The sequence below is a fragment of the Manis pentadactyla genome, chromosome 13, assembly GCF_030020395.1.
Source record: "Manis pentadactyla isolate mManPen7 chromosome 13, mManPen7.hap1, whole genome shotgun sequence".
NCBI classification, from domain to species: Eukaryota; Metazoa; Chordata; class Mammalia; order Pholidota; family Manidae; genus Manis; species Manis pentadactyla.
In genome coordinates, this window is record NC_080031.1 from 97,004,722 (window position 1) to 97,022,606 (window position 17,885).

Consider the following 17,885-nt stretch of genomic DNA (forward strand, 5'->3'; position numbering starts at 1 on the left):
AAGACAGAGTGAGTGTGTGTGTGTGAGAGAACACACGTGTGCCCTGAAATAGTCTAACCATGGCCCTGGGAAGCAGGAAGGTAGAATGAGGATACTGGGAATTCGGGGAGGGGCCAGTTCCCACGCAGGTGCGGGGGGGGGGGGGGGATTGGAGAACAGACATTCGGGGCCTCTGAAGCTCTGAGAGCGCCACAGGCACCAGTGCCTTCAGCAGAAGCCTCAGGGGGCAGGGCGGGGTGGGAGGGAGGGAGAGGCGCCCGGGGGCGGTTCTGTTACCCACGGGAATGTCTGTGATCCCCCGCGCCTCATCCAAGGCCATGGAGCCCTAGCAGCAGTCAAGGGGACCTCCCACCCCCGCCCCCCGCCAGAACCCAGCTGGGCACAGGTCAGGGGCTCAGTTCCAAGGACTCTCCTCCTCATTTCTGATGGGCCAGCTCCCTGCTCTCCTGGTCAGGGCTGATGGAGTCCTCGGCGGCCTCCATGGCTGGGCTGGAGGCCAGGGCTTCCCAGGGTAGAGCGCGCAGCAGGCCCGCGGGGAGGTGCTGGTTGACCAGTGGGCCTGACTGCAGCTCTCATCCTGAGGGTCGACCTCAGTCACAACCCACGTGTCCTAACCTTCCATCAACACTCAACAGGTATGTATTATTTCTAACCTCGGCACATCCTATTCAGGATAGAAAGGGAAAAGGAGGGCTTTGATTGATCTACAGAAGCAATTCCGTTTGATTAAGCAGCATCTGCAATTGCTGGCAGCAGATGCGGAGCTCCAAGGGGTTCCCCAAGTGGCAGACTGAGGACGGCACCCCAAGGTCCCTTTCAGGTCAGCTGACCTAAAACCATTGCAGTGGCCCATTCCCATGGGAATTACACCCAGGGCTTGGAGGGGCAGTCCTCCCTCCGAATATTCTGTCCCCGGATTGAATATCCTTCTCATACCCAGATTTTAAGATCTTGGAGATAAGACCAGTGCACCTTGGAAGTCTGATCATAGCTTCAGTTATAATAATTAACAAACTATGTTAATTATTCTGCAATGTTCTGAAAGTGGAAGGAATCATTAATGGGGAAGTAGATGTTCTTTCTGGTTGGGGGCCTGGGTGAAATGCTGGAGTTTAACTTGAGAGCTTGTGGTCCCAGCCGCCCCCGGTTCTCGCTGGACCAAGCTGTGAGGTCGGTGACTGCAGGGATGGCATCTGTCTTGCTTGCCTGGCACAGTGACTGGAACACAGTAAGGGCTTAATAAATAATTATCGAGTGAATGAACACTTCCCTAGAAGGGTGGCCCCGGTGGGGAACACAGGGCTCTCTCCAGGGCAGAAGAGAATCCCTCAAACACTGTGACTTCAGTGGATGAGGAAGTAGAGAGGTTGCCACAGTGACTTTGTACCTGGTTTCGGAGGACTTGAGTGTGAAAAACCCAGCTCTTTTTATACTTCAATACTTGCTCAGATAGACATCTGTTTAATTGCACAACTGCTCTTTATTTAAATTTCCCTAGGGAGAAAGTGGCTTCAGCTGGGGAGACTTGGATAAAGCAAGATGCTTGGTGAAACCTGACACATCTCGGATCCCCAAACACTGTTACAATCCTGCATGATGTGGTGGGAAGGTCTGGGGTTTGGAAGCCAGACAACATTGGATTCAAACGCTGCACTCTACTGTCCAGCTCTACCGTGTGACTTTGGGTGGGTCCCTTAAACTCTTTGATCTCAGTTTCCTAATCTGTGAAATGGGGAGCATTCGGAACCCTTGTAGGATGACTTTGAGGATTATATGAGATAGTATTAATAGCACTTACCCCAAGGCCAGGCACATGGTAAGGGACTGTGTGTGGGGAGGTCATGGTTGAAAGAAACTCAATTGCTCTTCCCAGAGTCAGGCCGGAAGGGGAAGCGTAAAAGCCGAGCATGTAGACAATGAGGATGGCATCACTAACCACTGGAGGGGATAGTGGAAGGGAGTGAGTGGATACCACGTGTGGCGGCTGATCTCACAGGGGGGCCACTGTTTGGGGGGTGCTGAAATCTCTCGTGTGGGGAGCATTTTGCAGGGTGAAGAGCACATCACATATGGTTTCAGATGAACCTCTTTGCCTTCCTGTTAGACAGAAGGCTCAGTAATTATTCCCACTTCAGAGGTAAGGACACTGAGTTGCAGAGAGGGGAAGGGCACTGGGACTTCAGTCAAGGAGTCTGAACCTTGGTCTATCAACTTCCAGCCTCAGGCACTGGGCCTTGGCCTTGGGGGTCTGTAGTGTCTCGGGCCCTCCTTCCAAGCAGTCCCTGGTGAAGGCTCTGGTGAGCCCTCCCATTCTCTCGCCTAGCTCCACCCTGTGTCATCCCTGTCACCTGCTCCATTTGGAGACAAGATTTTATGGGCAGGGCTGGGTGCTGTGTTAGGTCTACTGGGCCTCATTCCCACTGTGAATGGTTGTGTGACATGGTAACCCTGCTGAACCTCATGGGCTCTTGGAGATGAGAGCTGCTGGGGGCCCCTCACTGGATGGGAAGGCTCCCAGCTGACAGACAGTGCTCACCAGAGTCATGGAGATATCAGAGGGCTAACACTGCTGACCGGGGTTTTCAGTGGTTGAATGCTTCTCGTGGCCAGGAGTATCCTCCCATGAGGGTCACCCTACCAGGAAGCTTCCTCCTGGCAAGCAAGTTAGAAAAGCTGTCAGGTCCCTCACCCTGAGAACTTCAGAGTTTTGGGGGGCCGTTCCCGGGCCTACTGTGTGACGGCAGCAGAGGAAGGGGTGGTGAAAGCAGGGGCCTTGGATGGAGATGTGCTTGGCATACATCCTGGCACTTGCTCTTCATAGCTGTGTGACCTCTCTGAGCTTCTGTTTTCTCATCTGAAATTTGGTATAATAATAATCATGTCTACCTCATGGTGATATTGGGAAGATTCTGTGAGGAAATACTTATAAAACACATGGGGACTGGCACATAGTAAATATTCTCTGTAAATGTTAGGTTTCATCATCTCATCTCCATTCATTCATTTGACACAGTTGCATCTGTTCACACAGGCATCAGCATAAGGTCCTTGGCAGGTCCGATTGGTGAGCACAGGGACCAGCTGATCACATACCTGAATGGTCCCTCTAAGCCGCAGTCTCCCCATCCCCACCGACTCCAGTGTCCACGCAATGAACATTGTCAGGGGCTGGACACTGTTTTTCTGGGCACCACTCCCCCCTGCCTGTCACTCAGCCAAGCCCTTACCCTCGCCAGACGCGTCTCGCTCAGGATGTCTGAAGTGCTTACTGGAGGCTAGGGCTGAAAGATCAAGCTGCAACAATCCCTGCATTATTATTTATAGCCAAATGGTTACCCAATTTTATCTGTTTTTGTGTGGAGACACATTGCACATAAAAATTTTAAAAAGCTTCTCTGAACATTCTGTGCATTTGATTTCCATGATTGGAGCCCTAGGGGTATTTTTCAAAGAATATTTTATGTAAAAGAGACAAGTGATAACTGTTTATACTCAGCTGGTAACCATAGAGATGAAACTACCCAGATCAAAGTATGAAGGTAATTAAGTCCCTGAAAATTATAGTTGTTGAACTGATGAACAAAGACACATGACTTCACTCACGGGCTGTGCAGCCAAGGAAAAACCTCTGTAGGGAGCAGAAGGATTAGCGAGGGCACCTCCGCAAAGCCATGCCCCCTGGCCCCATCCAGAGGAGCCTTAGGTTTGGCCCAACGAGTCAGGCCCTGCAGCCCTCAAAGTCAAATACCTAGACTCCTCCTCTCACTTCACCATCTGGGGGTCTCCTTCGAGGCCCATCAGCCCAGAACTCATGACTGTGAGGAATCTGGTGAGCTGACATGCTTAGGTGTGGAGTTAGGGGGTGAGTGGGTGCCAGCCCCTTCTTACCCATAATCCCCATGCACCATCCTCCACATTCTCTAAGGACTGGGAGAATTTTCTCTTCTGTTATCAACTGCTAAGCAAGCAGAGCTTCCTGACCCGCTTTTACCTGGCCTGACCCACCTGAGTGTCTTGCCCGAATCTATTGCACTATCACCGTGAAAGAATGCCCACCCCAGCAGGCTCCCTGTTCCCGCTCTCTGCCCTGCCCTCCGCCTGCCCAGTGGAAGCTCTGAAAAGACATGCCCACGTGGCAGCCTCCAGGAGACAGGGTGACAGTCTGCCCCCATCAGTGCAGTGCAGTGTAGTGTAGTGGTTGGGGGTGCACTTGGCAGTGGGATGAAATCCAGCTCTGAGTTTCTGAGAATTACTTAGCATCTCTATGACTCAGTTCTCTTTTGAGGGAAGAGCTGATAGTAGGTCTGTTGTGAGGGAATAATGCTTTTAAAAGCTCTGAGCACAGTTGCTAGCACACCGGTGCTGGTCTATTATTAACCCCAGTTTTTGAATGGGGAAACTGGGGCATGCCAAGAGCAAGTGACTTGCCCAAGGTCACACATAACCTTGTAAGACTGTTTTGGGGATTAAATGAGCTAATGTGTTTAAAGCTCAGAGAGTACTGCCAGATGCATGTATAACGGTTGGGATTCAATGCTGGAAATAGAAACCAAGTTACTGACTTTGGACAAGGGGAGATTTGATGCAGGGAATGAGGTCCTACGACATGGCTGAGAGGGCTGAAGGAGCAGGTCACCGATAGGCCTCTGGACAGATTCCCAGGACAATTCAGAACTAACCCTCCAGGGTAGGGCTACCTGCTACGGTCCTCCTCTGACCCTGAACTTAAGAGCTCAGGACTCATTCTTAGGGCTGGGATCCAGATAACCAGGAAGCCAGAATCAAGAAACCACTGATGCCCAGGAGGAGGGAAGACAGTCCAAGTGAGAAGAAGAGAAAAGGGGCAAGTTCAGTGCTACAAGTGAGGACTGGAGAGTGGCACAGGGCACACCAGGGTGGGCGGGCAGGGAAGGCAGGAAGAAGACGCCGCTGCAGGCTGGCCCTTCTCAGTAGGGGACTCCTGTCCTCTCTCTTTCCTGCCAGGGCCTGCGGCCTCCACGAGGGTGGGCTCCACCCTTTCCACCTTTCTGGAGTTCTACCTCCTGGTTTGGCATTTTCCCAGCGGCTCTCTCGTCAGCAGCGTTCCGGTTTCCTTGAGTTATTAATGAAAGAGCTGCTCCTTTAACACGCAAATCAGATAGCCTTCCTCTCCATTTGTTTCTCAGCTTCCTCCCGTGGCGCCCAAAGCTTGGTGGTCTTGTGACTATAGAGACAACAACTATCACTGCAGGCCAGGAGGCACTGGGCACCCCTGGCCAGCTATCAGCCTAAGGGCAACCCGACGAGCCCAGCGCCTGTGTTAGCCTGGCTCTGCAGGGGTGGGGGTGTTAGAGGCTAGTGAGCAGCAGGGGCAGGAGGCCTGACTCGAGCAAGTCCTGCTTACTGCACACACGGCCTTCTCAGCGGTGCCCCTGCAACGGAGCTGGACCGTCCAGGGCAAATGCACTGAGGGGTCAGAAGAGGTTCAGATGTGACCACAAGGAGCTGTCAGTGACCTAGGCAAGAGCAGTCTGAGGGGCAGCATTGAAGTGGAGGGGGCAGTGGTTGTAGGCAACTCTCTGAGGTGCCCAGCTGTGGGGGGAGGAGAGAGGGTGCCGGGCTGGGGGAAGGTGGAGAGCGGGGGAGGGGGAGGGTCGAGTCTTTGGTTTCCTGATGAGTGAGCCTGGCCTGAGCATGTCTAAGGGAAGGAGGCAGGGAGGCTGGAGGGCTGGGAGAGCCGTACAAGAGAGGAGCCGATGGGAGAGCCCTCCCGAGCCCAGGGGTGGTACTGGCCTCTGGCTGCAGAGGGCTGCAGAGTTCGGGGGGCATGAGGAGGCCATGGGCACTGGGCAGGGCCCTCCCAGGGGGCAGGCATGAAGGCGGCACCTGTCGATGAGTTTCTGTCCTCAGTCCCAGCACTTCCCTCAGCACTTGTCATGCACTACTTGTTTCATGTGCTTAGCTTTTTATTGTTTGAGTCCCCACTTGGCTATAACCTCCAAGAGGACAAGGGCTTTTGCCTGTTGTGTTCACTGCTGTATTCCCTGCCTTGGAGAGTGACTTGCACATATATTGAATATTGAATAATTGTTGAATGAAAAACTGGAAGTTTTCTCTATGAAGCTGGGAGAGGTCTGCAGCTCGCAGGAAGCGGGTGTGGGTGGTTTGAGAGCAGATAGTTGGAAGAGCAGCTGGGGTGCTGGTGTAGGAGGGAGGACCACGGGCACCTTATTGGGAGGCCATGGGGTTCACCAGAGGGGTTTGGTGGCAGGGTCCAGGTCAGGAGTGGCTCCAGAGTCAGGGGTCCCCCATGAAGGTGAAGGACACAGCAGGCTGGAGGGCTGGGGGCATGTGGTCAGCATGTGGGCTCTTTGAGTGGAGATCTGGAAGATGGTGTGAGTCAGGGGGATGACGGGCAGGGTATGGTCGTGGGTGAGGATGGCTGGAGTGTCCTGTGGGTAAAGGAGATCAAGGACCTGATGGCATTCACAGGGACCAGGGCCAGCCTGGGTGTCCCAGGGGGAGGCCAGGGGGCTGCAAATGGAGGGCTATGAAGGAGGTGGCAGATGACCTCTGCAAGGAGAGGAGGACTGGACCTCAGAAGCCCGGCTGGACAGGAGCCTCAGGGGCTGCAGGTGTCTGATCTGAAGCAGCTGTTCAGTGAAGACAGCCTGGAGCCACCTGCCCAAACAGCAAGAGGGCCACGGGGAGGCGGTGCTCTCGGGACACCCTGCTCCAGGTGAGGTCCAGGGCAAGAGGGAGAAGATGTGGTAGAGCTGCTGTCATAGTGCTAATGTAGCTCTTAGATCCAGGGTCCCAGAGGCCCCTGGGCTTGGGAAAGGCCCCTATTGCATAGGGATGGTCAGAAGGGCTCACACCTGACATCATGCTTGCTTCTCATTTGGGATGCACTGTGGGATTATTTGGCTGTGCATAGCCCTGCCAGGCTGACTGGCTGGGATTCTTAGGCCTGATGACCCTTAGGGATACCCCCTTTCCACCCGATTCTGGTTGGGGAGCCTCTGGAGGTTTGCTCTCTCAGACCACCTGTTGCTCCCCTTTCTTCCACCGTGCACAGGCAGGGTGCTAACGTGCTGCACTGGCGTCTGCTTACCCTTGCCCTTTATTAGTCATTAGGGTCCAGAACAGCCGGAGGTAGGATGGGCTGCTGGGGAAACTGAGGCTGAACTGCCGGCATTAGTGGTACCTTCGCCACTCCAGCTGTCTGTTCCCCCTCTCCACTCCCCATTCCTGAGCACACCCCCGCCCAGTAAGTCACTTGTCACTCCTTCCTTCCAGCATTCATTCTCTTCTTGATTTTATCCAGCAGAAGCACCTTGGTGCCACCTCTGCGCAAGGAGCTGGGGGTCAGAGGATGCAGCCTTAGTTCCTGGCCTCCGGCGCTCACAGGCTTGCCGGGATCGGGCTGCCTCTCAGGGAAACTTGTGGAACGTCTGAAATTGGGTAAGTCAGAACATGGCAATGACCTTGGGAAGAGGCGTCTGTTCCTGTCTGTCCCTGCCATAACATATCTAAGAAAAAAATTCCGTTTGTATTTCTACATACTGCTTTCTCCTTAGCCAAGCCCCTCGGGGCTCAACATATCACTCAGTACTGGGGCTGTGGTGGAGTTGTCAGGGATGCCTCTGCTGGCCTCGTGACAGCTTTGCATGCTGGGAACGGTGTCTTGGGGTGTGGTTTATGATTGACTAAAAGTAGTTTAAGGTAATAAGGTAGATGAGGCACGTCCAGGGCTTTATGCTCTGGAGTCGAGTTGGTGATAGCCAAGACGTTCCAAACGGAACAGCTTGGGGAGCAGATGAATCCTGTGGCCCTCCTTCTCCATGTCGGCAGGGTCCCCATCCTTGCCTTCTCTGCTGCCCACCGCCCAAGCCCTAAGGATGTCAGCTTGTTGACTTGAGGATATTCAGCTCAGGGACAGCGGTGTGGGGGTCCTCTGAGCAGATACCCCCTGGGAGCCAGCTGGACGCCCCCAGATGGAGTGGCCAGGTTGGGAGGGACACCTCTTCTCTCCTCCTTCACAGACGGGTGCCTGCACTGAGTTGTGCCCCCATGCTGTTACCCCAACTAACTATGCTCCTACTGCTTTGTAACCCCTGCCTTTATGCAACTTGTTCCCCTGCCTGGAATATCTTCCCCAACACAGATATTTTTTCACTATTGTAGCCTCCACACCAAGCACATAGTAGACACTCAAGTGTTGGTTTGGCTGACTGAGTGATGGATGAATGACCAAGCTACCCCTTCCCTGGCTTCACAGAGTTGGTCACATAGGTCAAAAACCAACCCCAGAGGAGGACAGCAGAGAGCCAAGGGCCGACCACTGCGGGAGGGGGTGAGCTGGGCAGGCTCTGACTGCTCGCTGGTCATCGCCCCTACCCACGGGGTGGCTGAGTCATTTCACAGTTTGGGCGCCAGTGTCTAGTAATCATGACCTCTGGCTGCCTCCTGTTCTCGCAGGCTCTGGTGGGGGCCGTGTTTATGCACACGTGATGGGTCATTGTGGCTGCGGGCCAGCTCCTCCCACAGGCACCACCCGCTAAATTCCGAGCAGCCTGGCCTTTCCTCAGTTCTCCCCCTTCCTGGACGTGCCTGGGAACCTTCCAGGCAAATGTCCTTCTGTCCTTGAGCTGGTCATGTGTACTTGAAGTGTGCATCTTTACCTTGTCTATACTCCTAGGGAAAGGGTGGTTTTCTCTGCCTTTCTTGACCGGAACCCAGGATCATTCAGTCTTTGAAGAAACTGCCCTTCCTGCGCGAGCTTTTAGCTTTCTCGCCGCTCCCTCGGGCAGGCTTGCACCCTGTGGCTGCCTTGCTTGGGCCCTTGCCACCTCCTGCTGGACTGCAGGGGCCGTGGGCTGCTCAGGTGCACTTGCCCTGGCCTCTGCCCTCTCCAGTCTGCTCACCTCCACACAGCTGCCAGGGCGCAGGCCCACTGGGCCAAAGGAAGCTCCATTACTGAATTTTTGGGGGCACCAGGCTTGCAGGCTTTGACCTGTGCTCGAATCCAGCAGTGTACTCACTTGCTCAGTGACCCTGGGTGCTTATGTAATGTTTGGGGGCCTTGGTTTCTTCTTTTTGTACAGCTGGGTTAACAGCGTCAACCCCACAGGGTCATTGAGAGGAGTGACTTCAATGTCGGTCACCTTGCCTTGTGCCCGCTGCCTGGTAGGAGAGCAGAGGATCTGTGTTCCTCTCCGGCACAGGGCAGGCATCAATCCATGAACTTCCTGATTCTTAATTTGTAAAGAATGTATACAAAGCCAGGGCCCACAGCCAAGAAAGCAAGCTTCTGGCAGCAAGAATCAGCTCTGATGGACAAAATAGGATTATTTACGGCGTGCTCCTTATATTCCGGGGCGTGCTGCTCAGTGGACTGGGAAGACCCAATGAGGCTCAACATTTTTGCCTGGCTGTGCGCACCAGTGTGCCTTCTCTAAACCACCATGCAGGAAGGTCCAGGCATTCCATGCCCAAATGTTCATGAATCTGGATGAGTGGGTTTTGATCCAATGAGATTTGCACTGTGGGTGGGTGGACTTCTGCAGACTTGCTGATGGAATGAGCTTCCAGGTTCTTCGCCCACATCCCGGTCACAGGGAGGGGCTTGTGCACAGTGGTTTGGTCTCTCGCCCCTCTGCGCCCTGAAACTCCTGCTTTATGGGGTTTGGGATTCTAGATAGCTGCGAAACAGATTTTTCGTTAGTTTTTCCCTTATCTCAGGAGATTGCTCATTCTCACCTGGGCTGTGCAGCCGGGAAACCCTCCTTGCATGTAGTTTCCTGAAGAGAGCCATTCCACCCGGACGGATACGTCTTCCTGTCTGTCATTTGGTTGGTTACATGGAATCAAGCCCCACTGTCTGTCCATTCAGCCCTGCAGGAAGGAGGCCACTGCTGTGGGCAGTGAAACGGCTGGAGAAGTAAACTAGGAGTCTGTGGGAACGTTTGTGGGCAGGAAGGGTCCCTTGGTCAGACCTCCACTGATCAAATAGGTCAAATAGGCTGAAGGAAACCCAGAGAGACCCCCGGCCCCCAGCCTGGGCCCAGATCCTGACAGGGGACTACTGGCCAAGAAGTCTCCTTTTTTGCCTATCTTGGGTATAGACTTAGTTGGTTAGCTCTGCACCCCAAGACTCCTGAGACCACGCCAGAGTCCTCTTAGGAAATCCAGATGCCAAATCCCTAATCCTCCTCCTGTACCCTCTACTCCTGCAGCTGCTTTGGGAGTTTCTTTCTGAAGATGCTTTTATGAAGGTTGAAGGTGAGTGACTTCAGGCAGATGATTAGCCTAATTAAGCTTAATGCCTCATGCACTTTACCTCTCAGGCTTTGAGGAGTGTCCCATCCCTCACTTTCAGCCTGCGGGCTGAGTGGAAATACTGACAAGCCAGGCCCTCCACCCTGCAGGCCCAGCCCTGTCTCCAGATGGCCCCTCCCTGGAGCTGGTGCGTGTGGGAGGTGTTTCTGGGGGCCATGCCAGCTGAGAGCCCCAGGGAGGCTCATCACTTGAAGCTGGCAGGCTTGGGTGGTGACAGCCAGTGTTTTGCACACCTTCCTTAGGACCTAAGGACGGGGCTTCAGCCTTAGGGACAGAACAGAACTCCCCAGGACTTGCTGAAAGGAAATGGTGGTTTCTTTAGAAATAAGATGCTGATGGTTCTCTGGGTTCCTGGAAGAGGCCCTTACAGCCCCAGCTGTGCTCTGTGACAGTGGCCCAGCACACCAGTCAGGTCACCTCAGCTGTGAAGTGGGAGAAGAAAGTGGAACATGATAAGGTCTCTAACGTCTCCTGGGACTGGTTCCTTGAGGTCTCTTGTCACAGACTCAGGCCTGATGGGCAGCTCCCCTGATCCCTTCCTGGGCCCCACCTCAAAGGACAGGCAAATGAAATGAAAATGAGTACAAGAGAGCAGAGAATGGAAAAATGAGCAAATGATATAAGTGGCCATGACTTACTGAGTCCTTGCGAGATGCTAAGCTCTTTGACATGCATCATTTCAGTTAAGCCTCATTGTAACCCTGTGTGGCGGGTTCCACTGTCATGCCTGTTACACAGATGAGGAAACAGAGGTTAGAGAGTGAAAGAAACTTGCCTGGGTCCCACAGCTAGGAAGGGGCAGGGCTGAGAGTCAGTCCCAGCCTGTGTGACCCTGGATTCTGTCTTTCTTATCCCAGTGGATGAGGCATAAGTGCATATTCAACTAAATCAAGGAAGATTAAAAACAAAACCAGAACAGCCTTGTACTTCACTCAGCTCTGGGTTAGCTTGGGCGGGATTCTCAGGCTCATCTGACTCCTCAGGCCTCACAGATACCCCGTCAGACAGGTGTACGGGCCCCCATTCCAGCCACGAGAAGCAAAGTTCAGGTACATCCAGCCCCTTGGAGAAGCAGCCATTCCCTGAGGTGCGGGAGGCCAGGGGTCTCATAGCTAATGTCCTCACAGTGGGTGTTTCTTGGGCAGTGTTTCCTCCAGTTCACTATAAACAGCCTGTCCCAGGGGGTCCAGCTCCAACCTTGAAGTCAATAGTTGAGGCAACTGATATTCAGATCCTGCGGTGATTAAAGAGTATCTCTGAGAGCTGGAGGGACCTTGGCTGAAAGGGATCTTAATGTGGCATCACCCCAGTCACATTAGACAATCAGTAATATCATGGAGTCATCAAATGTCAGGCCTCCAAAAACAGCAGAGGCAGCCCATGGCAGTCAAGGGCAAGGCCCTAGGAGCCAGGCAGCTGGGTGTGAACTTGAGCTCTGCCACCTGCCTGCTTTGTGATAGCTCAGTGTCCCCAACTGCAGATGAGGACAATGAGAACACTCACCTAACAGGTCCGCTGTAAGGAATTAATGCTCATGGAGCCCTAAGAGGGCTTCCTTTCTAGGGTCTCATCCTCCTGGACAACCTCCATGCCCTGCAGAAGCTCTGCAGGTGTCCACAGAAACAGTACCTCCTCTTGGGTTAGCTTACCTTGGGTGCTGCCTTTCTGGAAACATGACACTTAACATCCGCTCTTCCATTGCCTGACTTTGTGTCTTGGGTTTTGGCCATTCTAGAACACACATTTTTTTTTCGCCGTGCTTGAATTTGAACTTGAAAATTGTCCGAACCTTGGAGCCAATGGAAAGTCTTTGGCTGGATGAGACTATGCTGCATGGTCTTAACTGCTCCTTGGGAAAAGGCTGATTTTACCACAGTGACAGAAATGAGCAGAGAAACATCTGTGTTGCCACAGAAAATGCAAATTTGGGGAGATAGACACCTGGCTTGGGAGGGTGTTGGCAAAGAGGAGTTTGCTGGTTGAAGCCAGCATTTCACAAGTTATTAGATTTTCAGATTTAGGATTCAGTTCAAGAAATGTGTATTGAGTACTTAAATGGGCTAAGTTCCCTCCTAAGCAATGCCACCGCAGAACACTGAGAATACTTTCTGCCATGGAGGGAGGAAAAAAATCTGGCTTTATAGTAAGTGTGGACTGACTTAAAATTTTTTAGACTGGAATTGTATTGACATGCAATTAAGTCGGGCCCAGGCCTGCATATGGACAGAGGCCCAGTTATTTGCACTGGCTAATACTCTACCAGCCTTACATTTTTCTGCCACATAAAATATTCATGTTTTTAGGTCGGAGGGTGGTGGTTTGAGTTGTAGGTCTGACTGGACAAAGCAAGGCAATATGTAAATTTGGGTTATCTTAAAGTTAGTTTGAGACCCCAGAAATGATAATAATTTGCTAGGATCTGACTTTGTTTTTCAACTTTTCATGTAAAATATTTGAGAAGCATTTATTTGCAGAGAAATCGTATCTGATTTTTAACCCTCTAAACAGGCAAATTATACACCAGTGTCCATCTGCAGGGTACTTCAGGGCCAAGTGGCCATTTGTACTGCATGGCAGCATCTGTTCATCCTCACCACAGCCCGAGAACCTGCAGCATTGTCAGGTTTGCGTAACAGATAAGAAACCAAGGCTTGGAAAAGTTGAGAGGTGTGGCTGAGGATCCCTGTCTAATGAGTAGCAGACAGTCATGGGAGGATATGGAATCCTCTAACGGGAACCCAGCTCTCTGGGCTCCTGAATACCCAGGATGCCACTGTCTTCCCTGGTACACAGGTCGTGCTCCCTGACAGGGCAAGTGAAATTTGCAGGGATGTGTGTTTGACAAAAGATGGGCGAGGGAGTTCCTTCAAAAATATCATCACCACCCAAGATGCCTTGTTTTTGTGGCCTCTGAGCAAACGTCCCAACCATAAAAGAGGTTTTCCAGGCCTGGAGAAGCTGCCTTTAACATGTATTTGGTTTGCTTTAATAGTGCAGAGGAACAATAAAACAGATGAAATCACCGCCGTGGCTCATGAGAGTGAATTAGAATCCTGAGCTGATGCAGCTCGTAATTCTTTCTGTTTTCTTGTGTTTCTTTTCCCCCACCTGCTTCCCCATGTGTCCCACCTTGACCACTGCAGGCTTGGCCTACTTCCCAGGGCCTCTGAGTATCCACTGAGTTGGCTTGTCTCCTTCTCACGCCCTATAGCTGCCTTCAAAGGCGTTACTTCTCCAAAGCTCAGGCTCCTGCATTTAGATTAGGATGTTCTCCTGTTCCTTTCCTTCCCCTATTTTTCTTATACTGTAGCACTGGAATTATCAATGGGGGAACAGGGGACAAACTTAACTGTGACTGTCTCAAGTTCTAAATAGTTCTGTAAATATAGCTGGTCCCCCAGCCAAGGGGACCAACTCACTTCCATGTATGCATGAAGATGTCCGTGCATGCACCTGTCTGCACTCTTCCTTCCCTGCCCCCATCCATCCCCCATCCACTCATTCATCGAATCCCAGCACTTGCTAGCGCCAGGCACTATATTAAGGGGTAGAGTAGAAGAGCAATGAAAATGGCCCTGATTTTCACCTTTGGGAGGTATGACCCCCAAACCACACTGCAGAATGAGACATGCTATGATCAGAGAAGTGCAGAGCACACAGTCTGTTGGTGATTACCTTTGGAAGATCAGTATACGGGCATCTCTGAGTGTGTTTTCCTGCTTCTGTATGAAATATTTTAAGCCCACTGGGAACTGTAGCTGAGGATTCCTCACTGAATAGTGGAAGCTCACCTTGCGACTCCCCCTTTTCTACTTTTGATAGTTATGTAACTCAGCCCTGGCCAACAGTGGAGGAAAGAGGTGGAACTGGTTTGTTTGCTGGACTGCAGTCAGGAGACTTGAGTTCTCATCCCGTTTCTGCCACTACTGGTGACCGTTCTTACCCTGACCCTGTGTCTTCATTATCAAAGTGGAAATTGTCACTGTTTTGCTAGTTTGCAAGGATGTTACGTCGTTATTAAAATGCTTGGGAACATTTTTACAAATGAAAGGCAGTGAGGGTGTGCAGTTGGCCGAGTCTCTTGGCAGATGGGCCAGAGATGTGCTCAGGGCCATTAGGACCAGCAGACTTGTTGCCTCAGTAAGAGTGATTATACCTGGTTTGCTCGGTACAGTCCTGATCCATGCCTGAAATCCTGACCTTCTTTTATTTCAAAACCATTCCGGTTTGGAAGCTAAATCATCTGGTCTCCTTATCTATACAGGGTGTGAGCCAAGCAGAACACTAAGCTCTGCCTAAGAGGCAGTGAAATGCGTCCTTGCATCCTGCCATTGTGTTTTAGGTTCACCAAATGGAGGTGGTCAGGGTTTGACCAGGACCAGCCACGAAGATCGGTGCTTAATGGAAGTCAGAGGTGAGCAGCTACTGTCTGGGGCAGTGGCCCTTTGCTCAGCAGAGGGAGGACTCTGCAGTTGGCTGGGAATGACTCCAAATGGGCCAGCTGATAAGGCCGTTCCCAGAAAGCCTGGCCCATTGAAGAAAGAGCGGATTTCCGCTTGGGGCCACACCCCTCTTCTCCCAGCTTCGGCCCTAGCTGTGCGGTTACAGGGCACGTGCTGAAGCGTGTAGGTCCTGGTGCTGGGAGGGGCAGTGACGTGAGGGCGTTGTCCACAGTGACTGACAGGCTGACTGACGGAGGTGAGTTGGTGGGTGGAGGTGGAAGAGGCCCTCTTTGCCCCAGTTTGGCCAAGCAAGTATGAAAGGAAATTCCTGGATTCTTCCTGGTGCCCAAGGCCCCTGACGACTGTCAAACACGAAGAGGACAGTTTGTGTCCCTTGAGGGCTTGCTGCTTCCCAAGGTGGCCTGGGACGCATCTTTAGATCTTAACTGGAAGGAAGGGTGGGAGGGGGGACCTTGGCCTCTTACCTGTGGCTACCTGTAGAGTTGGAATCCTCCTTGAAAACAACGACTGGTGTTTTGAAAGCTGAGCTTCACTATGCACAACTTGGCACTTCCTGGAGGGAGACGGGTCTTGAATCACCACGTCTGAGTTGTGATTTTGGGTCCACCGCTGACCCACTGTGTGGCCTCGGACAACTTGTGTTTCCTCCTCGAACCTGTTTTTCCATCAGTAAATTTGGGTTAATTCTTACACCGCCGATCTCAGACCACCTCAGCTATCCCTCACTTGGGAAGTAAGTAAAGGAGCTTTGCAAAGTCACAGCATTGCTTTATTTACCCACTGAGTATGCACTGGGCATCGGTTATGTGGCAGTGTGTGCAGGGTGCCAGGAACCCAAGAGTGACTGAGACAGCCATGGCCTTGACCTTCACGGAACTGCTGTGCTGTGACCAGGACCGCTGTTGCTCTGGCGAGTACACGGGCAAATACAGTGGTTGGATACGTTGCTCTGTGGTATGAAGAAGACATACAAGGTTCTGGGAGAGAGACTGTACCTGGGTGTGGGGAGTGGGTGTTTCTTAGATAAGGAAACTCATCTTTGAGGGTGACCTTTAAGCTGAGACCCAAGCGTGAGGAAGCAGCTTCACAGAGTTGCAGAAATATGTTTCAGGCAGAAGGATACATGGTGAGCCCCCTTGCCATCCCTGGCCCACGGTTTACAGATTACTGTTCCTTACAAGGATCATGGGACGTAGTCAGAGCCTGCTGGGTTAAGGATTAACCCCCATCTCCAAGATATTAGGGTTTATTAGGAGGCAAAAAACAAGGGGTAGAATGAGGTCTCTGACTTACTATCATCAGTATAAAAGGGATGTGTATGTATTCATATATGTTCATACAGTTGTAGAAATCTCTAGAAGGGTATACCAGATACTGGCGGTTGTGCATGAAAAGGGAGTCTCAGGGGCTACGGTAAAGGGAGACTCACTTTTAACACATATCTACTTGTTTTTTTTTTTTAATTCATATGCATCTATTAGTTTTCAATGAAAAGCCCAGTTATTTAAAAATATATATGCTATTTAAAGTAAATGTCTGTAGGCCATTTGGTAACAAAAGGAAGACTGGTATATGAGGAGGGATATGCAGAACCTTCCAGGTGCCAGGAAAACATGTTCCATCTGGAAATGAGGATGGGCCAGGGGTCAGCTCCAGCCTGCAGAGCCCTGGAGGGGAGGGCGCTGACCCCTGGTGTCCACTCACACAGGCCCAGACACATTTCCATGGCCTTTTTTCTAAATGCATGTGATGGGGGTGCCCATTTCTTCTCTCTGACATTCCCACCTATCCTAACTGAATGTGGTTCTTTGGGCCTGAAAATCAGAGCTCCAACCTCTGCTCATGGGCTGACTTTTATTATCATTTGTGCACACATTCAGGTCTCGTGCAGGGTTCTATACTCCCAGAGTTCCTAGTATAAGACCTTATGCAGCATCAGTACTTGTAGAAGTATGGAATGTGTGTGTGCATGTGTGTAACAAAAAAATTATGTATTTGTAACAAAGAAGATTTACTTGCCCCAGTAGATTCTTTATCATTCCTCTTTCATGCCCTTTTCAAGGTAGCGAGGCCATTGATATTATGATGAAATCCAATAAGTTTATAGACAGCTTATTGTAGAATGAGGTGTTTGTTAATTTAATTTGCTGTTTTACTGATTACTTCAGCTTCTGTTTTGGCTGTTGAAGGTCTTAAAGCATATTTATGTTTACTTTGCCTTCAGAGGTCATCATCCTTCAGCTACCTGGAATCCTCTAGTCTCTAGAGCAGAAGAGACAGTCACTGAATCCCAGGAGAAGTTTAATGAACAACCAGAATGGCCCAAGGTTTATTAGGTAAGAACAATTTCACTCTGCTTATTAAGAAATTACTTTCTCAGGGCTTATTATCACTTTATATGTAACTTTAAGAAGTAGAGTTTTCTAATTTAGGCATCTACAGAAACTTCAAAGAGTAGAGAGGAATAGTTGGAGGCAGATACTGTGGCTTCAGCAAGAAATGACCATCTAATGGCACAGAAAAGAAAATAAAAAGGGGAGACCTGTTTTCAAGAAAATGGCATGAGGCAAGAGAGTTCTTTGTGTCTCAAAATGTTACAATAATGGATGTGCAATCAGTGATTCTAAATCTTCAAGGAAAATTATGTTCTAAATCTTCTATTTCAAGAAGACACAAGTCAATACATTGTAGAAAGATTTTTATCAGAAATAAAACTTTTAAATGCTGTGCTGCAAGGAATGTTTCTTTAATATGATAAAGAATATTTGTGTAAAACCAACAGCCTACATTGTAGAAAACAGGGAAAAATCAGAGACATCCAGTTAAAACCTGCAGTATGATAAAAACGTTCCCTACCACTTCTACTATTTCATATCACTTCATGCACTCAGGCATGGAACCAGAAAACAAAAGGTATAGCTATTGAAAAGAAGAAACACAATTACCATTATTTTAAGATTTTATAATTACCTTCCAAGAAAACTTAAGGGCATTAATAAGAATATTATTAGCATTAATAAAAGTTCAGTAAGGTGGCCAGACTACATAAATGCTTTATATGGTGTAGCTTTCCTAAGTAGTGATAATAGCTAGCTGGAAAAG

At 50.7% G+C, this 17,885-nt stretch overlaps 1 long non-coding RNA gene across 7 annotated transcripts in view; it reads left to right on the forward strand.

Annotated features, from left to right (window-relative positions):
• Window positions 1-245: 245 nt before the first annotated feature.
• Window positions 246-17,885, forward strand: part of LOC118918746 (uncharacterized) — a 125,443-nt gene continuing 107,803 nt past the window's right edge. For 6 of the 7 annotated variants that reach the window (XR_008993424.1, XR_008993420.1, XR_008993421.1 and 3 more), the window contains exons 1-4: window positions 246-635; window positions 1,499-1,685; window positions 7,307-7,443; window positions 17,008-17,119. This is a non-coding gene — a long non-coding RNA (uncharacterized LOC118918746). The remainder of the gene's footprint in view (window positions 636-1,498; window positions 1,686-7,306; window positions 7,444-17,007; window positions 17,120-17,885) is intronic. The other variant, XR_005027244.2, reaches the window with a different exon arrangement.